At 45.0% G+C, this 16,811-nt stretch overlaps 1 protein-coding gene across 14 annotated transcripts in view; it reads left to right on the forward strand.

Annotated features, from left to right (window-relative positions):
* Positions 1-16,811, forward strand: part of ZMIZ1 (zinc finger MIZ-type containing 1) — a 482,416-nt gene that overhangs the window by 370,218 nt on the left and 95,387 nt on the right. The gene's annotated exons all lie outside the window — the stretch shown is intronic.

Here is a 16,811-nt window from a genome sequence, read left to right on the forward strand (position 1 = left end):
GTGCCAGAACCCCAGACAGATGGACTCAAAGGCAATGGTCACCCCCAATGGCTGTATGGGTGCCTAAGGGGTTTCCCGAGGGGGGACGGGACTACGGTCCGTCAACCCCTCAGGGATGCAGTCAGTGCCTCAAGTACAAGAAAAAGGCCTCCATGAGTCCTCGGACGATGACTCGGCCCCACAGGCAATGACTTCTGTGGGAACCGCTGGTTGGCGGGAAGACGGGCTGCGGCCTGCAGGTCCCCCCTAACTCCTCCCGCCAAGTGAAGCACATTCCCAAGCCCTGGTTATTCCTAGGGCACACCGGGAACTGCTCAGGAGGTGGCCTCCACCTGGGGGCTGGAGGCGAAGGAGCAAAAGGGGCGTCAGACAACCTTTAACATGCCACCGGGGGCTCCACAGAGTGGTAGCCACCCTGGCCTACAGAGGGCTGCCCAACATAGTGAGGGTCTTGTGAAAAAAAACCCTCCTCTGTAGCCTGATGCCTAAATGAACCAAGGAAAGTATTATGCCCAGCCAAGGGGTTTGAATGCTGTTCACCACCCCGCCCTGGGCCCCTGGTGGTGGTTGCTGCCAGCCACAGGGATAGGCGGGGCAGACGGGCTCTACTCCAGACAACAAGGGCGACTGCAAACCAGACTTGTTTGGGAAAACTTTATTCAATAGCACTACTAGCAAGTGGAAGGTGAGTCCCTCGGGGGACTCAGGGAGCTGCTTGCTGAGGCTCTGCCCGGCAGCAGACGCTAAGCCTGTAGGCCATTGCAGAGTAGGGTACCACGGAGCTAGAGCAGCGCTCCTACCACTTTCAGGCTATCCCGAAAAGGTCCAGCAGCACATCAGGGGCTCTTCTGTCGACAGGTCAGCCTTCTCTTCGTCTGCATAGAGGCAGAGCTGCATGCTCTCAGGGACTCCTAGACCATGCTCCATTCCCTGGGCAGCTACGCGCCACAACCCTTCAGGTGTCAGGCAGGTCTCCAGGGACAGCAGCAGAGGAGGTGCCAGCCACAGCTATCTCGCGACCTATGGGCAAGGGGACAGAGTCAGGGTGTCTACAAGATACCATTCACCCTGACTGGCTCCTTCGGCCCTCAGTAAAGGTCCTCTCGGCTATGGGACAATCGGAAAGGCCCTTCCTTCCGCTGGTGAACATAAGGGCAGCGCCCTAGCCTATACCCTCCTTTAGGCTTGGGTGAGCCAGAAGGCCATTGGCCCACTGGGGCCCTGAGATAGCTCGGCAAGCTAGAGCCCCCGGTCGTCTCCACTGCCCTGGCCCTCAATGCATCCCCCTTCCTCCCTCTCAGTGGCAATTCCACATCCAAGAGGTGAAGGCTGTCTCAGCCAGGAGCAGCAGGAGAGATCCTGCAGGCGATGGCGGAAGAGGTCCTACTTGAGGTGCTTCCTCGTCCCCGAAAAAAAAAACGAAAAAAGGGGAATTTGAGGACGGTGGCAGACCTATGTCGTTGCACAAATACCAAACAAGGGGCTCAAGTCTCGCATGGTCCCCCGAGCTCCAGTAGTAGGAACAGGGGCCCTGTATGCCGTCCTGGATGACAGGGACGCACATCCTCAAGGTTCCTCCACTTTATAAGGGTGACTCCCTCTAATGCTTTACGGCTTACCCCGCCATCTGTTACTTGGCCGACGGTATTTACTGAAGGCCTGGCAGGGGTAGCTGCATGCTTGACAGTGCTTGGTCCGCCCAGACAGGCCCAGGTCCCAAGCCCGGATCAGGGTGAGCCAGTCAGGCGTCTCTTGCGACTGGCGGGGTCCTGCTACTAAACGCACAAAGCCCACGTTAACTCAGGTGCAGCCTATGGAATGCATCAGTGTGACCGGTTGCTTCCCGGACCAGACCTTCTTGCCTCAGCCCGGCTGTGGGACAGACTTCCTCAGATGGGCCACATACACAAACACCCTACGACAACAGCCAAAGGTTGCCGACAGCGGATAGGGCACAGGGTGGCCTGTACTTATGTAGTGAGGATAGCTAGCCTGACGCTTAGGCCGCTTCAGTCACGACCCCAGGATACAGTCCAAGCAGGCAGCTCATACACTGAGGGGCTATGATCCCCTCTCCTCTCGTCTCCCCCTCCGCCCCCCAAATAATAATAATAATAACCCAACAGCAGCAAGCCCTAGCCTCCCGAGGCTGGTGAACGACCCCTCGGGATGGGTGAAGGGGCATTCCGTTCAAGGAACAGGCTCCTTCCATTACTCTGATAGCGGCCACCTCGAGCAAAAGATACAGTGCCTTATCAGTACTCACCTCGGCTTACAAGGCGCCTGCCAAGAAAGGACAGGCGTTGGCACACCGAGAAGAAGACCCGTGAAACGCTCGCAGGGCTTGCGGAAAGTCCCCCCGCTTTATCAAAAGCAGGGAGGTGCAGGTGCTTTCAGTCAGTGTAGCGACCACATACTACACCGACAGGCGGCTGGACCCCATTCATCAGCCTTATGAAGGGAACCTATCGGTCCTTGGGACCTGGCGGTGATCACCTCCCAGGGGCAAGGAACGGCGAGGCAGACCGCATCAAAGCATCGCTCTTGCTCACCACGAGGGATCGCTGCTCCTACTAAGGGCATCTACGTCTGGAGGGGGGTTTCCCCAAAGGAAATCAGTCTGTACCGGTCTGCAGCACAAGGTGTCCACAGTGCTGCTCCCTCCATGGTCAAGGGGCAAGGGTGCTCGCCAATGCCATTTGTCCGTAGCGATCAGAGACCTTTATATTCGCTCTCCCACCCTTCCCTCCTACATACAGTCCTGCTCAACTAGGAGGGGCTAATCAAATGCCATCACGATTGTTCTGGCTGGCCACGCCAGCACGGGCTCAGCATGCTGCTGGATTTCTCGATCGCCTGCCTCGGGAGCCTCTGAGCCAGCGCAACTCCAGCTATCAGGATCACGGTCACCTGTGGTGCCCAGACCTGGATCCCCGACACCTCGGGGAGTGATAGATTGGTGGCTGACAGGCGATGAGTGAGCCACTCAGAACAGGCCCAGTGTGTACCAATGGGTAGCAGGAAACCCTCCACACAGGCCGGGTACCAGGTTAAGTGGAAATGCCTGTTGCCTGCCAGGAGGAATCCCAAGATATTCTGCCCGGTGTTTCAGCAGGGGAGGCGATCCGGGAAATACTTGTCGCAGCTAAAGCTCCAGGGACCGACTGTGGCCTCCCTGGAGCCCCACCTAGCAGCCATATCAGCCGCCCATCAGCTGCTGGAAGGGTGATTGCAGTCCTCCCGTCAGATGGTGGTTCGGTCCCTGAAGGGGGTGGAAGGCTCTATCCATAGACCCTGTGCTTCCCTGGGATCTTGATTTGGTCCGGTCCTTCCTAGCCCATTGCACCTTCCCCGGAACCCAGGGCGTCGTGCCCTCCACTCTTGTCTTCTGGGAAGGAGGTCTCCTTGGGGATATTACCTCAGCAAGAAAGGTCTCCAGGATCAGGGCTCTGACCCCAGAGCTCCTCCCTCATACTGTGGTCTATAAGATAAGGTTCAGTGAGACCGCACCCGGTCCAAGGTGGTTGCCCAGTCTCATTGGACCAATTATACGTTCTCCCCAGGTTTCCGCGACCACACGGTTCGGAGGAGAGGAGAAGGCAGCACTCGCTAAAACACAAGTGGGGCCCTGACTTCTACATCACATGCACAAGGCCATTCCAGAGAGCGACGCAGCTCTTCCTCGCAGCTTCCGACCGGATGAAAGCTTCACTGGTCTCCGGCTGCCGCAAATTCCTTGTAAATAATTTCCTGCATCGCATTTGGCCATGAGCAGGTGAAGGTGCCGCTTCCGGACACCACAGCTCACCCAACAGAGCTCAAGCTCCATCCACAGCCTTCCTAACGGAAGTGCCAGAGCAGGGCATCTGCAAAACAGCTGCCAGGCTGGTGGTACATATCTTCACATCCTACCACGCCTCTGTCCAAGGTGCGGGAAGTAGTGGGCTTCAGCAGAGCTGGACTGTAGGCAGCTCACCGCTAACTCTGGCCCACCTCCAAGGTACTGCTTGTTAGTCACTTATAGTGGAATGGACATGAGCAATCACTTGAAGAAGAAAACAAGGTGACTTACCAGTAGCTGATGTTCTTCGAGATGTGTTGCTCATGTCCATTCCACAAGCCACCACTCGTCCCCACTGACGGAGTTGGCGGAAAGAAGGGACTGAGGGGGTGTAGGGCCAGCAGTGCCTCATATACCGCGGCATGTGCTTGGGACTTCAGGGGGCACCAGAGCCAGCCCTACGGGATCTGCCAAGGGGAAAAAAGTTCCGGTAGCCGTGCACAGAGGCGTGCACCCACCTGTAGTGAAATGGACATGAGCAACACATCTCGAAGAACATCAGTTACTGGTAAGTAACCTTGTTATTTATTTCAAGGCATAGTCTGATTGCAGAATAATACCATGTGAGTTAAACACTTTATTTTTAAAGAGAAGTCCTAAATAAAGCCAGAGTGATTCTTTTGTAATTCAGTCCTATCTACATACAGCTCTGGGCTAAGTGTGTAATGCCAGTTTTCTCTAACACTGCCTCAATTTAGGTTCTGCCTGCATTTATATAATAACCTAGCTGTAAAAGTGTCTTAGGAGCTTAAATATAGCAGCCAAAGTCTTAGTGTGGACGTAATATTAATTTATTAATCAGTGAACATGACACTGAAAATTTTTTAATCTTCAAAAAGCATATTAGAAAGCAAAACTTCACAAAATCTCTTTTTGAAAGCATCTGCATACTTCAGCTGTGGATAATTGTGGATCTGTTTCATGTCATTATGAACCACCCTTCTAATGATGCCATTTAGATCTTTTTTGTACATGGGGTACAATTTTGAAAAACTCCTAACTTTCATTGTGGTGTTAGGCTGCTAAGTCACTTGGGCACTTTGGAAAATTTTACCCAGTGCAAGCAACAGAACTGTACAAAATATTTAAAGTGAGTGGGACTCAAGTTCCAGAGTTGTTATGGCTTTTTTGAAAATTTTACCCACTGTCATAATCTACAACAAGAGTACACAGCAGAGCTTGCTCACTGCTGTGACGGTATCCTGTCATAGCCTCAAGAGACCTTGTGGAATTAAGATAAACCTTATTGAATTAAGGTTAACACCTTCGGGGAACATGGTCTTAAAAATACAATTGTGCATGGGTTATTGTGGCATTGTAGGCACCGTCTCGAGGAGGAAGAGAAGGGGGCTGTATCAGCCATTTGAAGCCACATCTCCTCCCCTCCTCTCTCCCCCTCCCCCCTCACCCACCCCCGGGGAGGTTCACATATACTGGTTGGAACTGGATTCTCTAGGGACCAACAGACCAAAAACAAAAAAGCATTTTTCAATAAAACTGGTTTTAAACTGGCTCAGGACCTCCTTTCTGATCAAGCAAACAAACAGGATCTCTGGTCCATGGAGGCACGCAATTCTTAGGGTAAGGTTGGAAGGACTAGGCCTACCTTGACCCCGTGGTGCTTGTTCTGAGCTGAAGCGGATGACCTTGTTACCACAAGGAATCTCTTCGGTTGGGGATTTAAAGTACAGTTCCTGCCAGAATCCATATTAGGGTTAGAGTGATCTCTGGTAAACATATTAGCATGTGTGTAAGCTTTTTTAAATTGTGTTTAGTATGTTTTCTCTGTAATGCTTTTACTTTAAGAGTAAAATAGGCTTGCATGAGAACTATGTGGTAATTAACTGTAGCAATTACGCCTGTTAACGGTCTCTGAAGCGAAAGCATGGATGTATGCTTGGACAGCCTGTCTCTGCTGGGAATAACCCAACAAAGGCACAGAACTGCTGTGTGGAAATACCCCAGTCAGCAGGCAGTGGGAAGTGGGTCTCCACCCAAGAATGGCAACGGCTGGGGAGTTGGAAGCCTGAGAGCGGGTGCCCTTGCTGAACCACTGACAGGAAGGAAATACAGGGGTAGTTGCCCTGAAGTGTGACAAAAATACTACAGAACCCTGTTATGACTTGGCAGTATTGTTAGCAAGAAAAAGAGAGAGAAGAACGATGACCAAAACAATGGTCCATTCCAATAGCAGGGCCATAATATCGTACCAGACTTGGTGAATAGCTCTAAATTGAGTGTGACAAATCAGTTCTGCACCCTGAGGGGGAATACGGGATTTTACTACCAATTTTAAATTCACAATAGGTTTGACAGTGAATCAGTCTATCAAGATGATAACAATTGCTCACCTCACATTCTCTCTCCCTCTTCATAACGTCCAGGAGGGATACGAATTCCCTTTCCCAGCTCTGGAAACCTTTGTGGGAGTACTTTGAATCTGGATACAGTGATGTCTCCAAGGCCCCGGACAGAGGCAGTAAGCCTGTAGAGATGAGGAGTTTTGCAGTGTGGGGAAGAAAAGAGTGGTCTGCACTTAAAACTTTTGCCAGTGTAGTAATGTTGGCTAAGGGTGTGATTTTTTTTTAAAATGACATTTCCATACCAGCAAAAGCCCTAGTATATATTCAGTCATACTGGCAAAAAAGTGCTTTTGCTGATATGGCTTATTTTGCTCAGGGAACCAATATAAACTATGCTGGAAAAAACACTTTTTAACAGTATAAGCTACATTTATCCTAAGAGGAATCGCTGGTATAGTTATAACAAACCTTTTCTAGGGTTGTTGAGTGGATGGAACATCTACTTGAATGGTTTGAGCAAAGGAGACAAGAAGCATTACAATTCTGGGAGTATTTAAACCTCTCAATGCTGATCTGAACTTGCAAACCTTTTCTAAGGTCTCACCCATCACTGGTTTCTCTATACTTTGTCTTTCACTTGAACTGAGTAATTATCCCTAGATCTTCCCTGCTGTTAGTTAGTGAATGTAAGAATTACGAATATACTCTAAAAGCTTATGAGGTTAGTCAGGCTGCTTCTTCAGGTTCCCACAAAAGAAAAATAAAAGTCATTCCCAGAAAGTCTCCTGTGGGCACTCTTCAATATGTAGCTAGAAACAGCCATTCTCCTTGTGGTATTATATTTTACTTTATCTTGCGACATCCCGTTAGTGTCACAAGTAATGGTATTGTGCCAGTAAACATGAATAGTCTGCAATTTTGCAAAGAGATAAAGAAAAAGATCTGTAGATTTGAAGTGATTTAACTACACTGAAGCAGCTTCTCAGACTTGCTTATGTTCTCCCTTCCTGACATTATAAAGAAACATTTAAAAAAAACCCACACACACACCTTTTTTTTTTCCTTTGCAGGTCACCTTTAAAATGAGTTGCAGTAGAGCTGAGCATAATTTGGAGGTTTCAGTTTGGATGGGTTTGATCTCACCCTAAGTTTCACTTAAAGTTTCTCGTTCAAAGAACCACAAAAAAAATTCTTAGCAGAACTCAGCTGAAAAAGGGCTTGGCTCTGCAAATAATTTTGACTAGTGAGTTTCACACGCTCTTTATCTGAATTTGGAGTCTCTCAAGACTTGACCCAAGGTCATTCGGTCTCTTCTTGCTCTTTGGCCAACCTGGCCTGTTTACTTTGATAACTATACTGAAAACTAAGTGAGGTCAGCCTGCTTTCAAGCAAAAAGTTCATATTGCTCTAGCTTTGAGTGAAAATGCTTTCACATATACCCTGTACTATTTGTGTGCTTCCACTGCACGACCACACTTAGACCCACCTCTTGGAAGAAACACTTCTTCTTGCTCTTTTTCTTTGTTGATTTACTTGTCTAGAAAATGTAATTGTTTACTTTTTACTTATCTTGTAATGATTAGTAAATATCAGTTGTTTGTAACTAATATTTGGTACAACCTCTCTTCCATATTCAGGAGGTCCAGTTAAGTGGGATCATTACTTTAGCATTTTATAATCTCTGCCTGGAATATCATGTTTATCTTTTTTTTTAATACCTCGTTAATCCAGCAATAATGTACTATTGATGTTACAGTTAAGTGAATCCAAGCCATAAAATATTAATCTAGCCCATTGTACAGAATAGGACGAGAATTCTTCCTATCAAGGAGCCTACTTTCAGCATAGCTAATCCTTTTATCTGCACTAAACCCAAACATGCATTGTTTATGCCATGCTCAGCTTCTCCTATATACAATAACAATGTAAACTTGCAGATTCAAGCCATTTTTATACTAGCAAGTTTGTTTTCATTATTTTTTCCTTCTGAATATTAATTCTGTGCTTTTATTTGAGCGTAATTTATTCAGAGTGACATATTGGACTAAAACAAAATCAAATAATCTTAATGGTTTGTTTTATGTTTTTGTTTTGTTGTTTTAAATCTTATCTTCAGTGGTTTTGTACATTGCATCCTGGCTTTCATTTCTGGTGAAGGAATGTTAGGCGTTTCTGTTTTCACTAAAACAAACAAAAACAAAAATTCAGACAAAAACGAAAGCGATGGGCTCAAAGCAAATGGAGATCAGTGCAGGGCTGGTGCCTAACACTGCCAAGAATCCTGACCCTGCAGACCCTTATCCGCACATATAGTCCTGCTGAAATCAGTGGATCTCCGTGCATGCAGATTCTTTTGCACTAAAGTAAAGGCGAGTGTGTCAGCAGGAGAGAGGAAGATTGAAAGTAAATCTTTAATAATTTTTTGTTAGTAATTCTTTACTTCCAAAAGAAAAATCAACACAAGATGTTTTCTACTCCATTAAAAGGTATTTAAAACTCAGTAAGATAATCGTACAAAATAAATGGGGAAATACGCAGTATAACTAAAACAACATTTAAGTGAAAAAATATAGTGAAGAAAATTGTTTGATGCAGTAAATCTATAACCCAGTCTATTTGCACTACATAAAAATGGTGCGGCTAGCAATCTATTTCCAAAATAATCACAGCTACCTAAACAATGGAACAAGCACAAAATCACAGTCATTATGGTTAAAGTCAAGAGGACCAGCACGTACATGGATTACAACCACCAATATGTGCAGCTAAGGAACAGATAGCACCTGATTGTCGGCTGACCTCTTCCAGTGTAGATCAGGAATAATTCCATAAGTCAAAGCAACTGTATAATGCTGCAGATGAGATGGGAATCAAGCCCCATAATAAGATTATCCAGTTAAAGGTATGTTTTCAAATGTCTCTTTTGCTGCACATGTTAATGGAAACAACGATATGTCTTTGGTTGAAATTTTCATTTAAGCCTGAAAACAAAACCTTCATAGAATTAAAATGTAAAAGTCAAATACAATCCCAGTTACCATCTAAGAAACCTGCACATTTTCAGAACTCTTCTTTTTTGCTGGAGGAGGCTGCCCAATGTTACACTAGGTCTGCTTAGACAGATGGGTGAATGTACCTGAGCGATTTCTCTGAATCACAGCTGTACCCATTAGTCTGCATTTGTTATTTGAGTCTCTCCAGTGCCATATGTTCTTTTCTTTAAATAAACAGGTATACAGTAGTTAGGACAGATGTGAAAAGCAAAATGACATAAACAGAGGCATGATTCTGAGCCACAATCAAATGATTAATCTTGACACTCTAAGTAGTCTTGCAGAGCACCAGTTTGCAAGGGGACTGAATTAGTATGTGCTATACATTTTCTTTCATTGTCCCTGTTAATGGAAGGGTAGTTTTCATCGCACTGTAATCTCAGTTCCTATCTGTCTTCTTACGATTCATTAGTATTTATAATTCTATCCCTTTTAAGCTTAGTGGCTTGTATATTGCTTACTAATATGATTCAAGAATGCTGCAGATCTGTTTATTAGACAGCCCCAGTCTGTCTGTTCATCAGAGGGATTCATACAAGTTTTTGTTCTATTTAATTTAATTTTTACAAGGGGTACAAACTCACTGAGGTAAACATTTATTCTTTTTTTTAATAGTGCCTTGGAAAACAATAGCGTTATAAGCATTGATCATAAACATACAGGGGACTACCATACAATTACAGTAGCAAAACATCTGCCAGAGATGTAATCATGTAGACAAGCACAATACAGCAATAAATCCAAAAACAACTGCAAGATTTATTGTGGAATTATATAAAATTTGCTTAATGTGTATCAGAAGTGTGTCAAAATGCTACTGGAGGTAGGCCAGATCATTTAAAACACGCCATTTTCTCCACTCGAGAAAGTAGCTCCTTTAGTTTCAGAAGTGTTTCTGTACTATTATTAGATCTAATGCTTGGAACATTAAACTGTAATTTTTAGTCAGAAAAGTCACTAAGTGAAAACAGCCCCTTCCAGTTCTGCATAGCTGTTCTCTTTTGGGTTCTTACCTACTTGATTTGCTACTGGTGACCTTGAAAATAAAATACAGTTTTGGAAAGTGAACTGGGTTTTATTCTCACGAATCACCAACTGAATTCTAACGTTTTTTACTTGCAGTGATGTTAATGAGCAACAAAACACAGCTGAGTTTTGAAATGGCAAGACAAAATTGCAGAACAGACAGCTACAAGAATCAGCTTTTGACTTGTAAACTGATCAGATTTGATCTGTATATCACTGAGGGAATAAATAAGAAACCTAACACTGACCTTTTTAAAGTTACTTATCAGCATTAAATCCCCACATTGAAACAAGTTAAGTCCTATGATTAAGTCAATTCTAATGCGTATTCTATGTGACTGATTTTCATCTGACGTGTTGGTGCCATTTATGTGTTTGCACTTTTATTTCAGGAGGAAATAATGTAACATTTTCAGTGTACTCCTAGGTGCAGGCCTACTGCTATGAAGGTAAACAATAACTCTGCAGCTCTGACTTAGTGCAGTATTGCAAGACTAGAGCAGTATAACTAAGCTGGGAAAAGTACAGCAAGCCCACCTATTATATTAGGCTGCTTGAAGCTAGGTGGAGTAATTATTGTGAAAGGAATATCTTTGTTCATCACTGATATGTAAATAAGTTACTAACCAGTCCTTCATCAAAAGATAATAGAACTAATAGAAGCTTCCAGTGATCGCCTTGCAAATCCTGACTCAGGGAATGCTGCAAGGAAAAGCAGGGCTGGGGCTAGGGCAGGGTCACGGCACACTGATCAGCAAAGATTTTGGGTAGTGCTGAGAGCCCATCAGTTGTCTTCATTTTTGCTGCGAGGTGTAGAGCATTCCAGGATCAGGAGGATGCAGTTGGCTTAAAACCACCTTGTAGTGTGTGAGTTCTGGTTTGCACCTCTTAGAGCAGGGATCCCCAAACTATGGCCCACGGGCCGTATCCGGCCCACCAACACATTTTGATCGGCCTGCTCCCCCCTTCTGGCCCTGCCCCTCTCCCACATGGGCCTAGCAGCTCCCTGGCCAGAGCTGTGCCACCCCTGGCATCAATCAGCGCCACGTGGCAGCCACTCCCCCCTCCTGGCCCCACCCCTCTCCCATGTGGGCCTAGCAGTGCCCTGGCGGGAGCTGCGCCACTCCCAGCCCCAAGCAGCACCGCGCAGCAGCCGCTCCTCCCTCCCAGCCCTGTCCCATCCTCCCTTTCCCCTCCCACGTGATGTAGGCCCAGCCACTCCGGCCCATCATAAGATTAAGACTGAGTCATGTGGTCCTCACAGCTGAAAGTTTGGGGACCTCTGTCTTAGATGGACAATCAGAATCTCATCCAAAGGAATGAAATCCTGGCCCCACTGAACTCAAAGGAAGTTTTGCCATAGATTTCAAAGGGGTCGGGATTTCACCATAAGAGTTATTTCTTCTCCTGTACTTGTCTCCCAAAAACTAAACTATAAAGAACCTAAAAAATAAAATCAGTGTATTTGACCAGTGCACATACTTCTGTCATAATGACTAACAACTTTTGCTATGTATTTTATAATTCAGTTTCTAGTTTTAAAAAGATATCTAACTTTCCTTTAAAATTGATGAGCATACAAGGCTTGCAATTGTTGTCTTGTCATCTGGACGTAATATCACCTCACATCATGTTTCCTTCGTCTCTTTCTATTAATTTTTTATGAGCTTCATCAGAAATGTAAGGCACAGAGCTGTTTTCATGCTGACAGTTTTTATGGTGATTAAACATTGGAGAAATGAAAACAAATAATTGTCTTGATGTACACGCTGCCTGGAATGAACAGCTTGCTTTGAATTGCACCAGTCCAGCACACTGTATAGGCAACAGTCTCATATAATGCCATTCCTTTTTCTGATCCTCTGATTTGATTTGTTGTCCTTTATAGCTATTAGTCATACAAGAAATTTAGACATGCTACTTACATCGTGGAGGTGAAAATCAAAGTAGACTATTAAGTAACATTAATTTGATGGGTCTGAGCTCCCATGGCATTCCATGTTTCAGCAAATGGGTAAAATGGCATGATTTGTTTTTGTTCATGCTTTACGTTCTTAAATACTACAAACACACCCACACAATCAGAACACACACACACACATTATAGCTATAAAGGCCCCAAACAAGTTAGTAGTTGGCTAATGGCAACAATCCCTTTATGTCCCTATTTTTATCCTTTCTAATGTCACTGGGGATGTGCTCATTATTCATGTAAGTGCTTAATCGTCTTTTGAATTCTGCTGTGCTCTTGGCTTCAGTGATAGCATACGTTGGTTCCACACACAAGCATTTTGAATTATGTGAAAAGTGAAGTAGGGGTGACCAATGTCCTTTTTCTGTACAGTTCATTATTTTGCATACCTCTCTGTCCCCTCTTATTCATCTGCTTTCTAAACTAATTAGAATTATCTAAACCCAAATGATCTCAGCAAGTTCTGTTTAACACACTATTTTGTTGACACACTCAAAAGAATTCTAGCAGTTTACCTCTCTCATATCCTAATATTCAAGTTGTTTTAGTATTGTATTTTTAATTACCATTTCAATCAGTTTCCCTGGCATTGAAGATAGGTCTACTGGTCTGAAATTCCCAGTATGACCCCCAACACCTCTGTTGCTTTTTGTTTTTAGAGGGAGGATTTACATCAAATGTCCTGCGAAGTGCTTATAGCGGACCCCACATCAGAAGGGGACAACTTGTTAATGCTGCATTTCAGTCTAAAGGAGTAGTGTCCGAACTGTGGGGCACACCGTTACTGGGTGGGTGCAGAGGAACGTTTGGGGGAGCATGAGGTATGGCCTGGGCCAGCCCCCATGAGGGATGGAGAGGGAGTGCCACACTTCCTGCCCTGCTTCGTCCCCAGCCCAGCTCCAGCCGCAGCTCCACTCTGTCCCCCAGCCCAACTCCAGCCCCAGCTGCAGGTCCACTCCATCCCCAGCCCAGTGCTGCCTCTAGCCCCAGCTCCTCCCCCATCCCCAATTCCCCCTCCAGTTCCACCTTCAGCCTCAGCTCTGCTGCTGAGAAAGCTTTGGTTGTGCAGTAATGGAGGGGGTGTATGTGGACAGATTCCGTTACTGTTAAGGGGGGCAGGACAGGAAAAGTTTGGGCACCACTGGGCTAAAGCATAATAAACCAGTTGTTGCTAATGCAGGTGATATATAGTCTGTAATTGTAAACTGATGGCTGTCACTATGATCGAACTGCAATACAAAATCTTCCTTTTGTTCTTGGAACTATTCTCTGATACTGTATTTGTCTACTCTGTATTACTAAGTATTAATTGATTGGCACTCCTTGAGCAAACGTTTAAAAATGGTTTATTCCTGAGGCTCTAATTGCATGGCAGTCAGAAGAGTCTTGAAGGCAAAGGAAAGTCTGGCGTTTTGCTGACATTCTAGTGCAAGTCAGCTGTCTCTCTCTGTTATAAATACAGTGAACTGACTCATGGTCTAGTGGATCAACAAGGTCAGCTCGAGAAAGCAGATAAAAGAGAAAGTAGTGTCTGTCTGCTGTTTATGCTGCATTGGATAGATTGACTCTGTTCATTTTGCATGTTTTTGTTTTTTTTTAATTCAACATTCCCTACTGCAGTCATTTACACAAAGAGTGCTTTTAAACTTGTAATGATTGCTTTCCGCCTTGGCAGTTACGTATACTGAACTTTGTGTCTCGAGCTCTTTACGATTCACTCATACAAGACCTAAAATAGTCAAGGCTAGTAGGGGGGAGCAAAGCTCTGTCTGGCTCATGCTGTTTCTAGGAAAAGGGAATCTTGGAGAAAAAATTCCCGCAAAGACTAACAAATAATGCACTGTCTTTTCTATCCATGAATAGTTTCTCTTGTGAGCTAACTAGGTTGCATTTCTGGACACGCAGACAAAGCTATTTAGCTAAATAGGGCTTTTCTCCCCAGGTACACTTACAAAACTTGTTTTCATAATAACAGATGGATAGATCGGAGATAGGTCTGAGGGTTCAACGGGTGTGTTTATCTTTACTTTAGATCATTGGCTTTCAAGCTTTTCCTGGGATTGGGATCATCCTCCCATAGAGCCAGGATCTAGCTGGTATTCATCTCCCATTTAGCAGTAGCAGAAACTTACTTATCTAGGCATGTGACTCCATTGTATGTGACGCCAAGTTCAGGTTCCAGCTGAGGTTAAGGAGGTTTGCAAGAGGGACTTAAAAAGTTCCAACATCAATGCCATAAGCTGGAAAGATATGGCTAGCAATAGGCCACGCTGGAAGGTGCACTGTGCCAGGGAGCCAAAGAGGCTGAAGAGAAGTGCTTGAGAGAGAGGAAAACGAAAAGGAAAGTACAGCAGGTCTGGTAGTGTGCTGGCTTCATCCACTGACCTTATGCCTGCACTATTTGTGACAAGGATTGTTTCTCAAGAATGGGGCTTTTTAGCCACTCATGATGCTGCGGTATGGCACACAGTGTCGGAACTGCTTTGGCGCTTACATCATTGTCTTTCGAGAAGGATGATTGCCATTCCAGTATGCAATTCCCTAGCTGAGGACCAATTGAATTATCCTCTTTAGAGCTGGATATTGTCACACATGGAGTGCAGGCAGTGCAATCTACTGGTCAGAGCAGGAGTCTGGCCTCATGTTCTAGCAGAATCAAAGGGCAGAGCCAGAGTCATGGTCAGGAGACAAGTCAGTGGTCAGAGCCAGGAATTTAAAGGCAGACCAGGACTAGGGTTGGAGCAGAGCAGGCAAAGGTTGGAGCAAGGGCCAGAGAGAAAGCAGGTCTGGCACAGCTACGGGGGTGGAACGCATTGAGCAGCCACTGCCCTTCTGTTGCAACAGGGCTTAAAGGGTGATCTCTGTTGTCTCTTCTGTGCTCAGTCAGGGAGCACAGTCACTTTATGAGGGTTTTCTGGGCCCAGCTGAGCTGACTGCGTTGCTAGGCAACTGAGCCTGGAGGCAGCTAAAATCCTGACAGGTACTTGGTGAGACTGACTGCACCCCTGTATTCACACCCTACATGCTAGTGTAATAAACTTTATACAAAATAAGCCTTGAGAGGTATCTTTGGAAACTTACAACACACTGGTCAGCGATATCATAGTGAAATATATGTATCAATATTATATATAAAGTTATGAACATAAGCTGAAATCAAGACTGAAGTGTATTTACCTGACAGGTCTGGGCAGTGGGCAAACCAGTTTCTCAAAGACAAAGGACAAGCTGACGGGTCCAGCTAGGTGTCATCAAAGTTGATGGGCAATCACCTGTCAAGTGGCCATTTTTTGGCAAGGAAGGGGGGGCAGGAACAAGTATCTGCATCTAAGCAAACAGCAGCATAATGCCTCTTTTATCAGCAGATTCCTTATCTCCATCCTCACAGCATTAATGAACTTTATCTTGGGGTAACCCTCAGGAAAATGCATTTTTAAAAGGTGATTGAACTATAAAAGTGGGGGGCAAAAACACCCTAAGTTATCGCTCCCTATCCATCCCTCATTCTTTCACCTAAGAAAACAAAAGAAACCAGACCATTTGACTTTGGGAGGGCTCCTAACCTGAAATTTGGTCAGCCCTGTTGCTGGGAGCATGTGGTAACAATTTTTTTCTTGAACCATGCCTATTATGTTTTAGTCCAAGGAAACAATTTTATCTTCAATTCTCTCGTACCTGTTTCTGATTTTAATGCCTTTTACTTGTAGTCACTTAAAACCTATCTCTTTGAAGTTAAATAAACTTGTTTTATTCTTTAATTAAAACTGATCCAGTGTTGTGAATTGTTTGGGGTAATTCCATTTAAGGTAACAGACTATTGTATATTAATCCCCTTAGAGGAGCAACAGAACTAGTGTATCTTGACTGTCCAGGAGAGAGCTGGAGAACGCAGAACACACATTTTTGGGGGGGAATTTGAGACTGGGAGTGTGTTGGGGGTCACCCTGCAAATAATAACCAAGGCTGCAGGAAGCCAGAGTGTGGTTGGTGTTTGCTGACAGGCTGCTGGGGTTAGGGCTACTGGACCAGGTCTGTGACTATACACAGACACCCAGGGTTAGACCTGCATGCTGGCAGCTGTTGCTACAGCAGCAAAACTGTGTGAGGCACCCCAGGTTGCAGGGCAAGAGTGACACAGCCCCTTATTGGTCTTGATTGCACCCTGAAAAGTCATACGTCGTGAGAACAAGTTGTCCCACATAATGAGATAGTTAGTACTTCACAACTATCATATACTAGTTATTCTTGTATTGACTTTGAATCAGAGTAAATCTCAAGTATTATCTTTCTATGTCAGACAGGGAAACTATGGCATAGTGAGGGCAAGTGGCTGGTTCATGATTGCACAGAAAGTCAGAGGCGATTGGGAATGTTGATTTTTAGCCTGTGGGGCAAATTCATACCTGGTGTAAGCAGGTACAATCCTACTGACTTTAGTAGAATTGCACCTTTCTGCTTATTCCAAGTCTGAATTTGTTTTATTGCATCTTAGCTTTCCCAGCTTTAAAATGGGAATTAAAAAAGACTTTCTCACCTCATATGGATGGGGATTAACTATTTTTCATGTAAAGAAACATGTACAGCATAATCCATTAAAAGATACCATTTGCTAACTT

The sequence above is a fragment of the Emydura macquarii genome, unplaced genomic scaffold, assembly GCF_026122565.2.
Source record: "Emydura macquarii macquarii isolate MOO-44397 ecotype Brisbane River unplaced genomic scaffold, CSIRO-AGI_Emac_v2 contig_67, whole genome shotgun sequence".
Lineage (NCBI taxonomy): Eukaryota > Metazoa > Chordata > Testudines > Chelidae > Emydura > Emydura macquarii.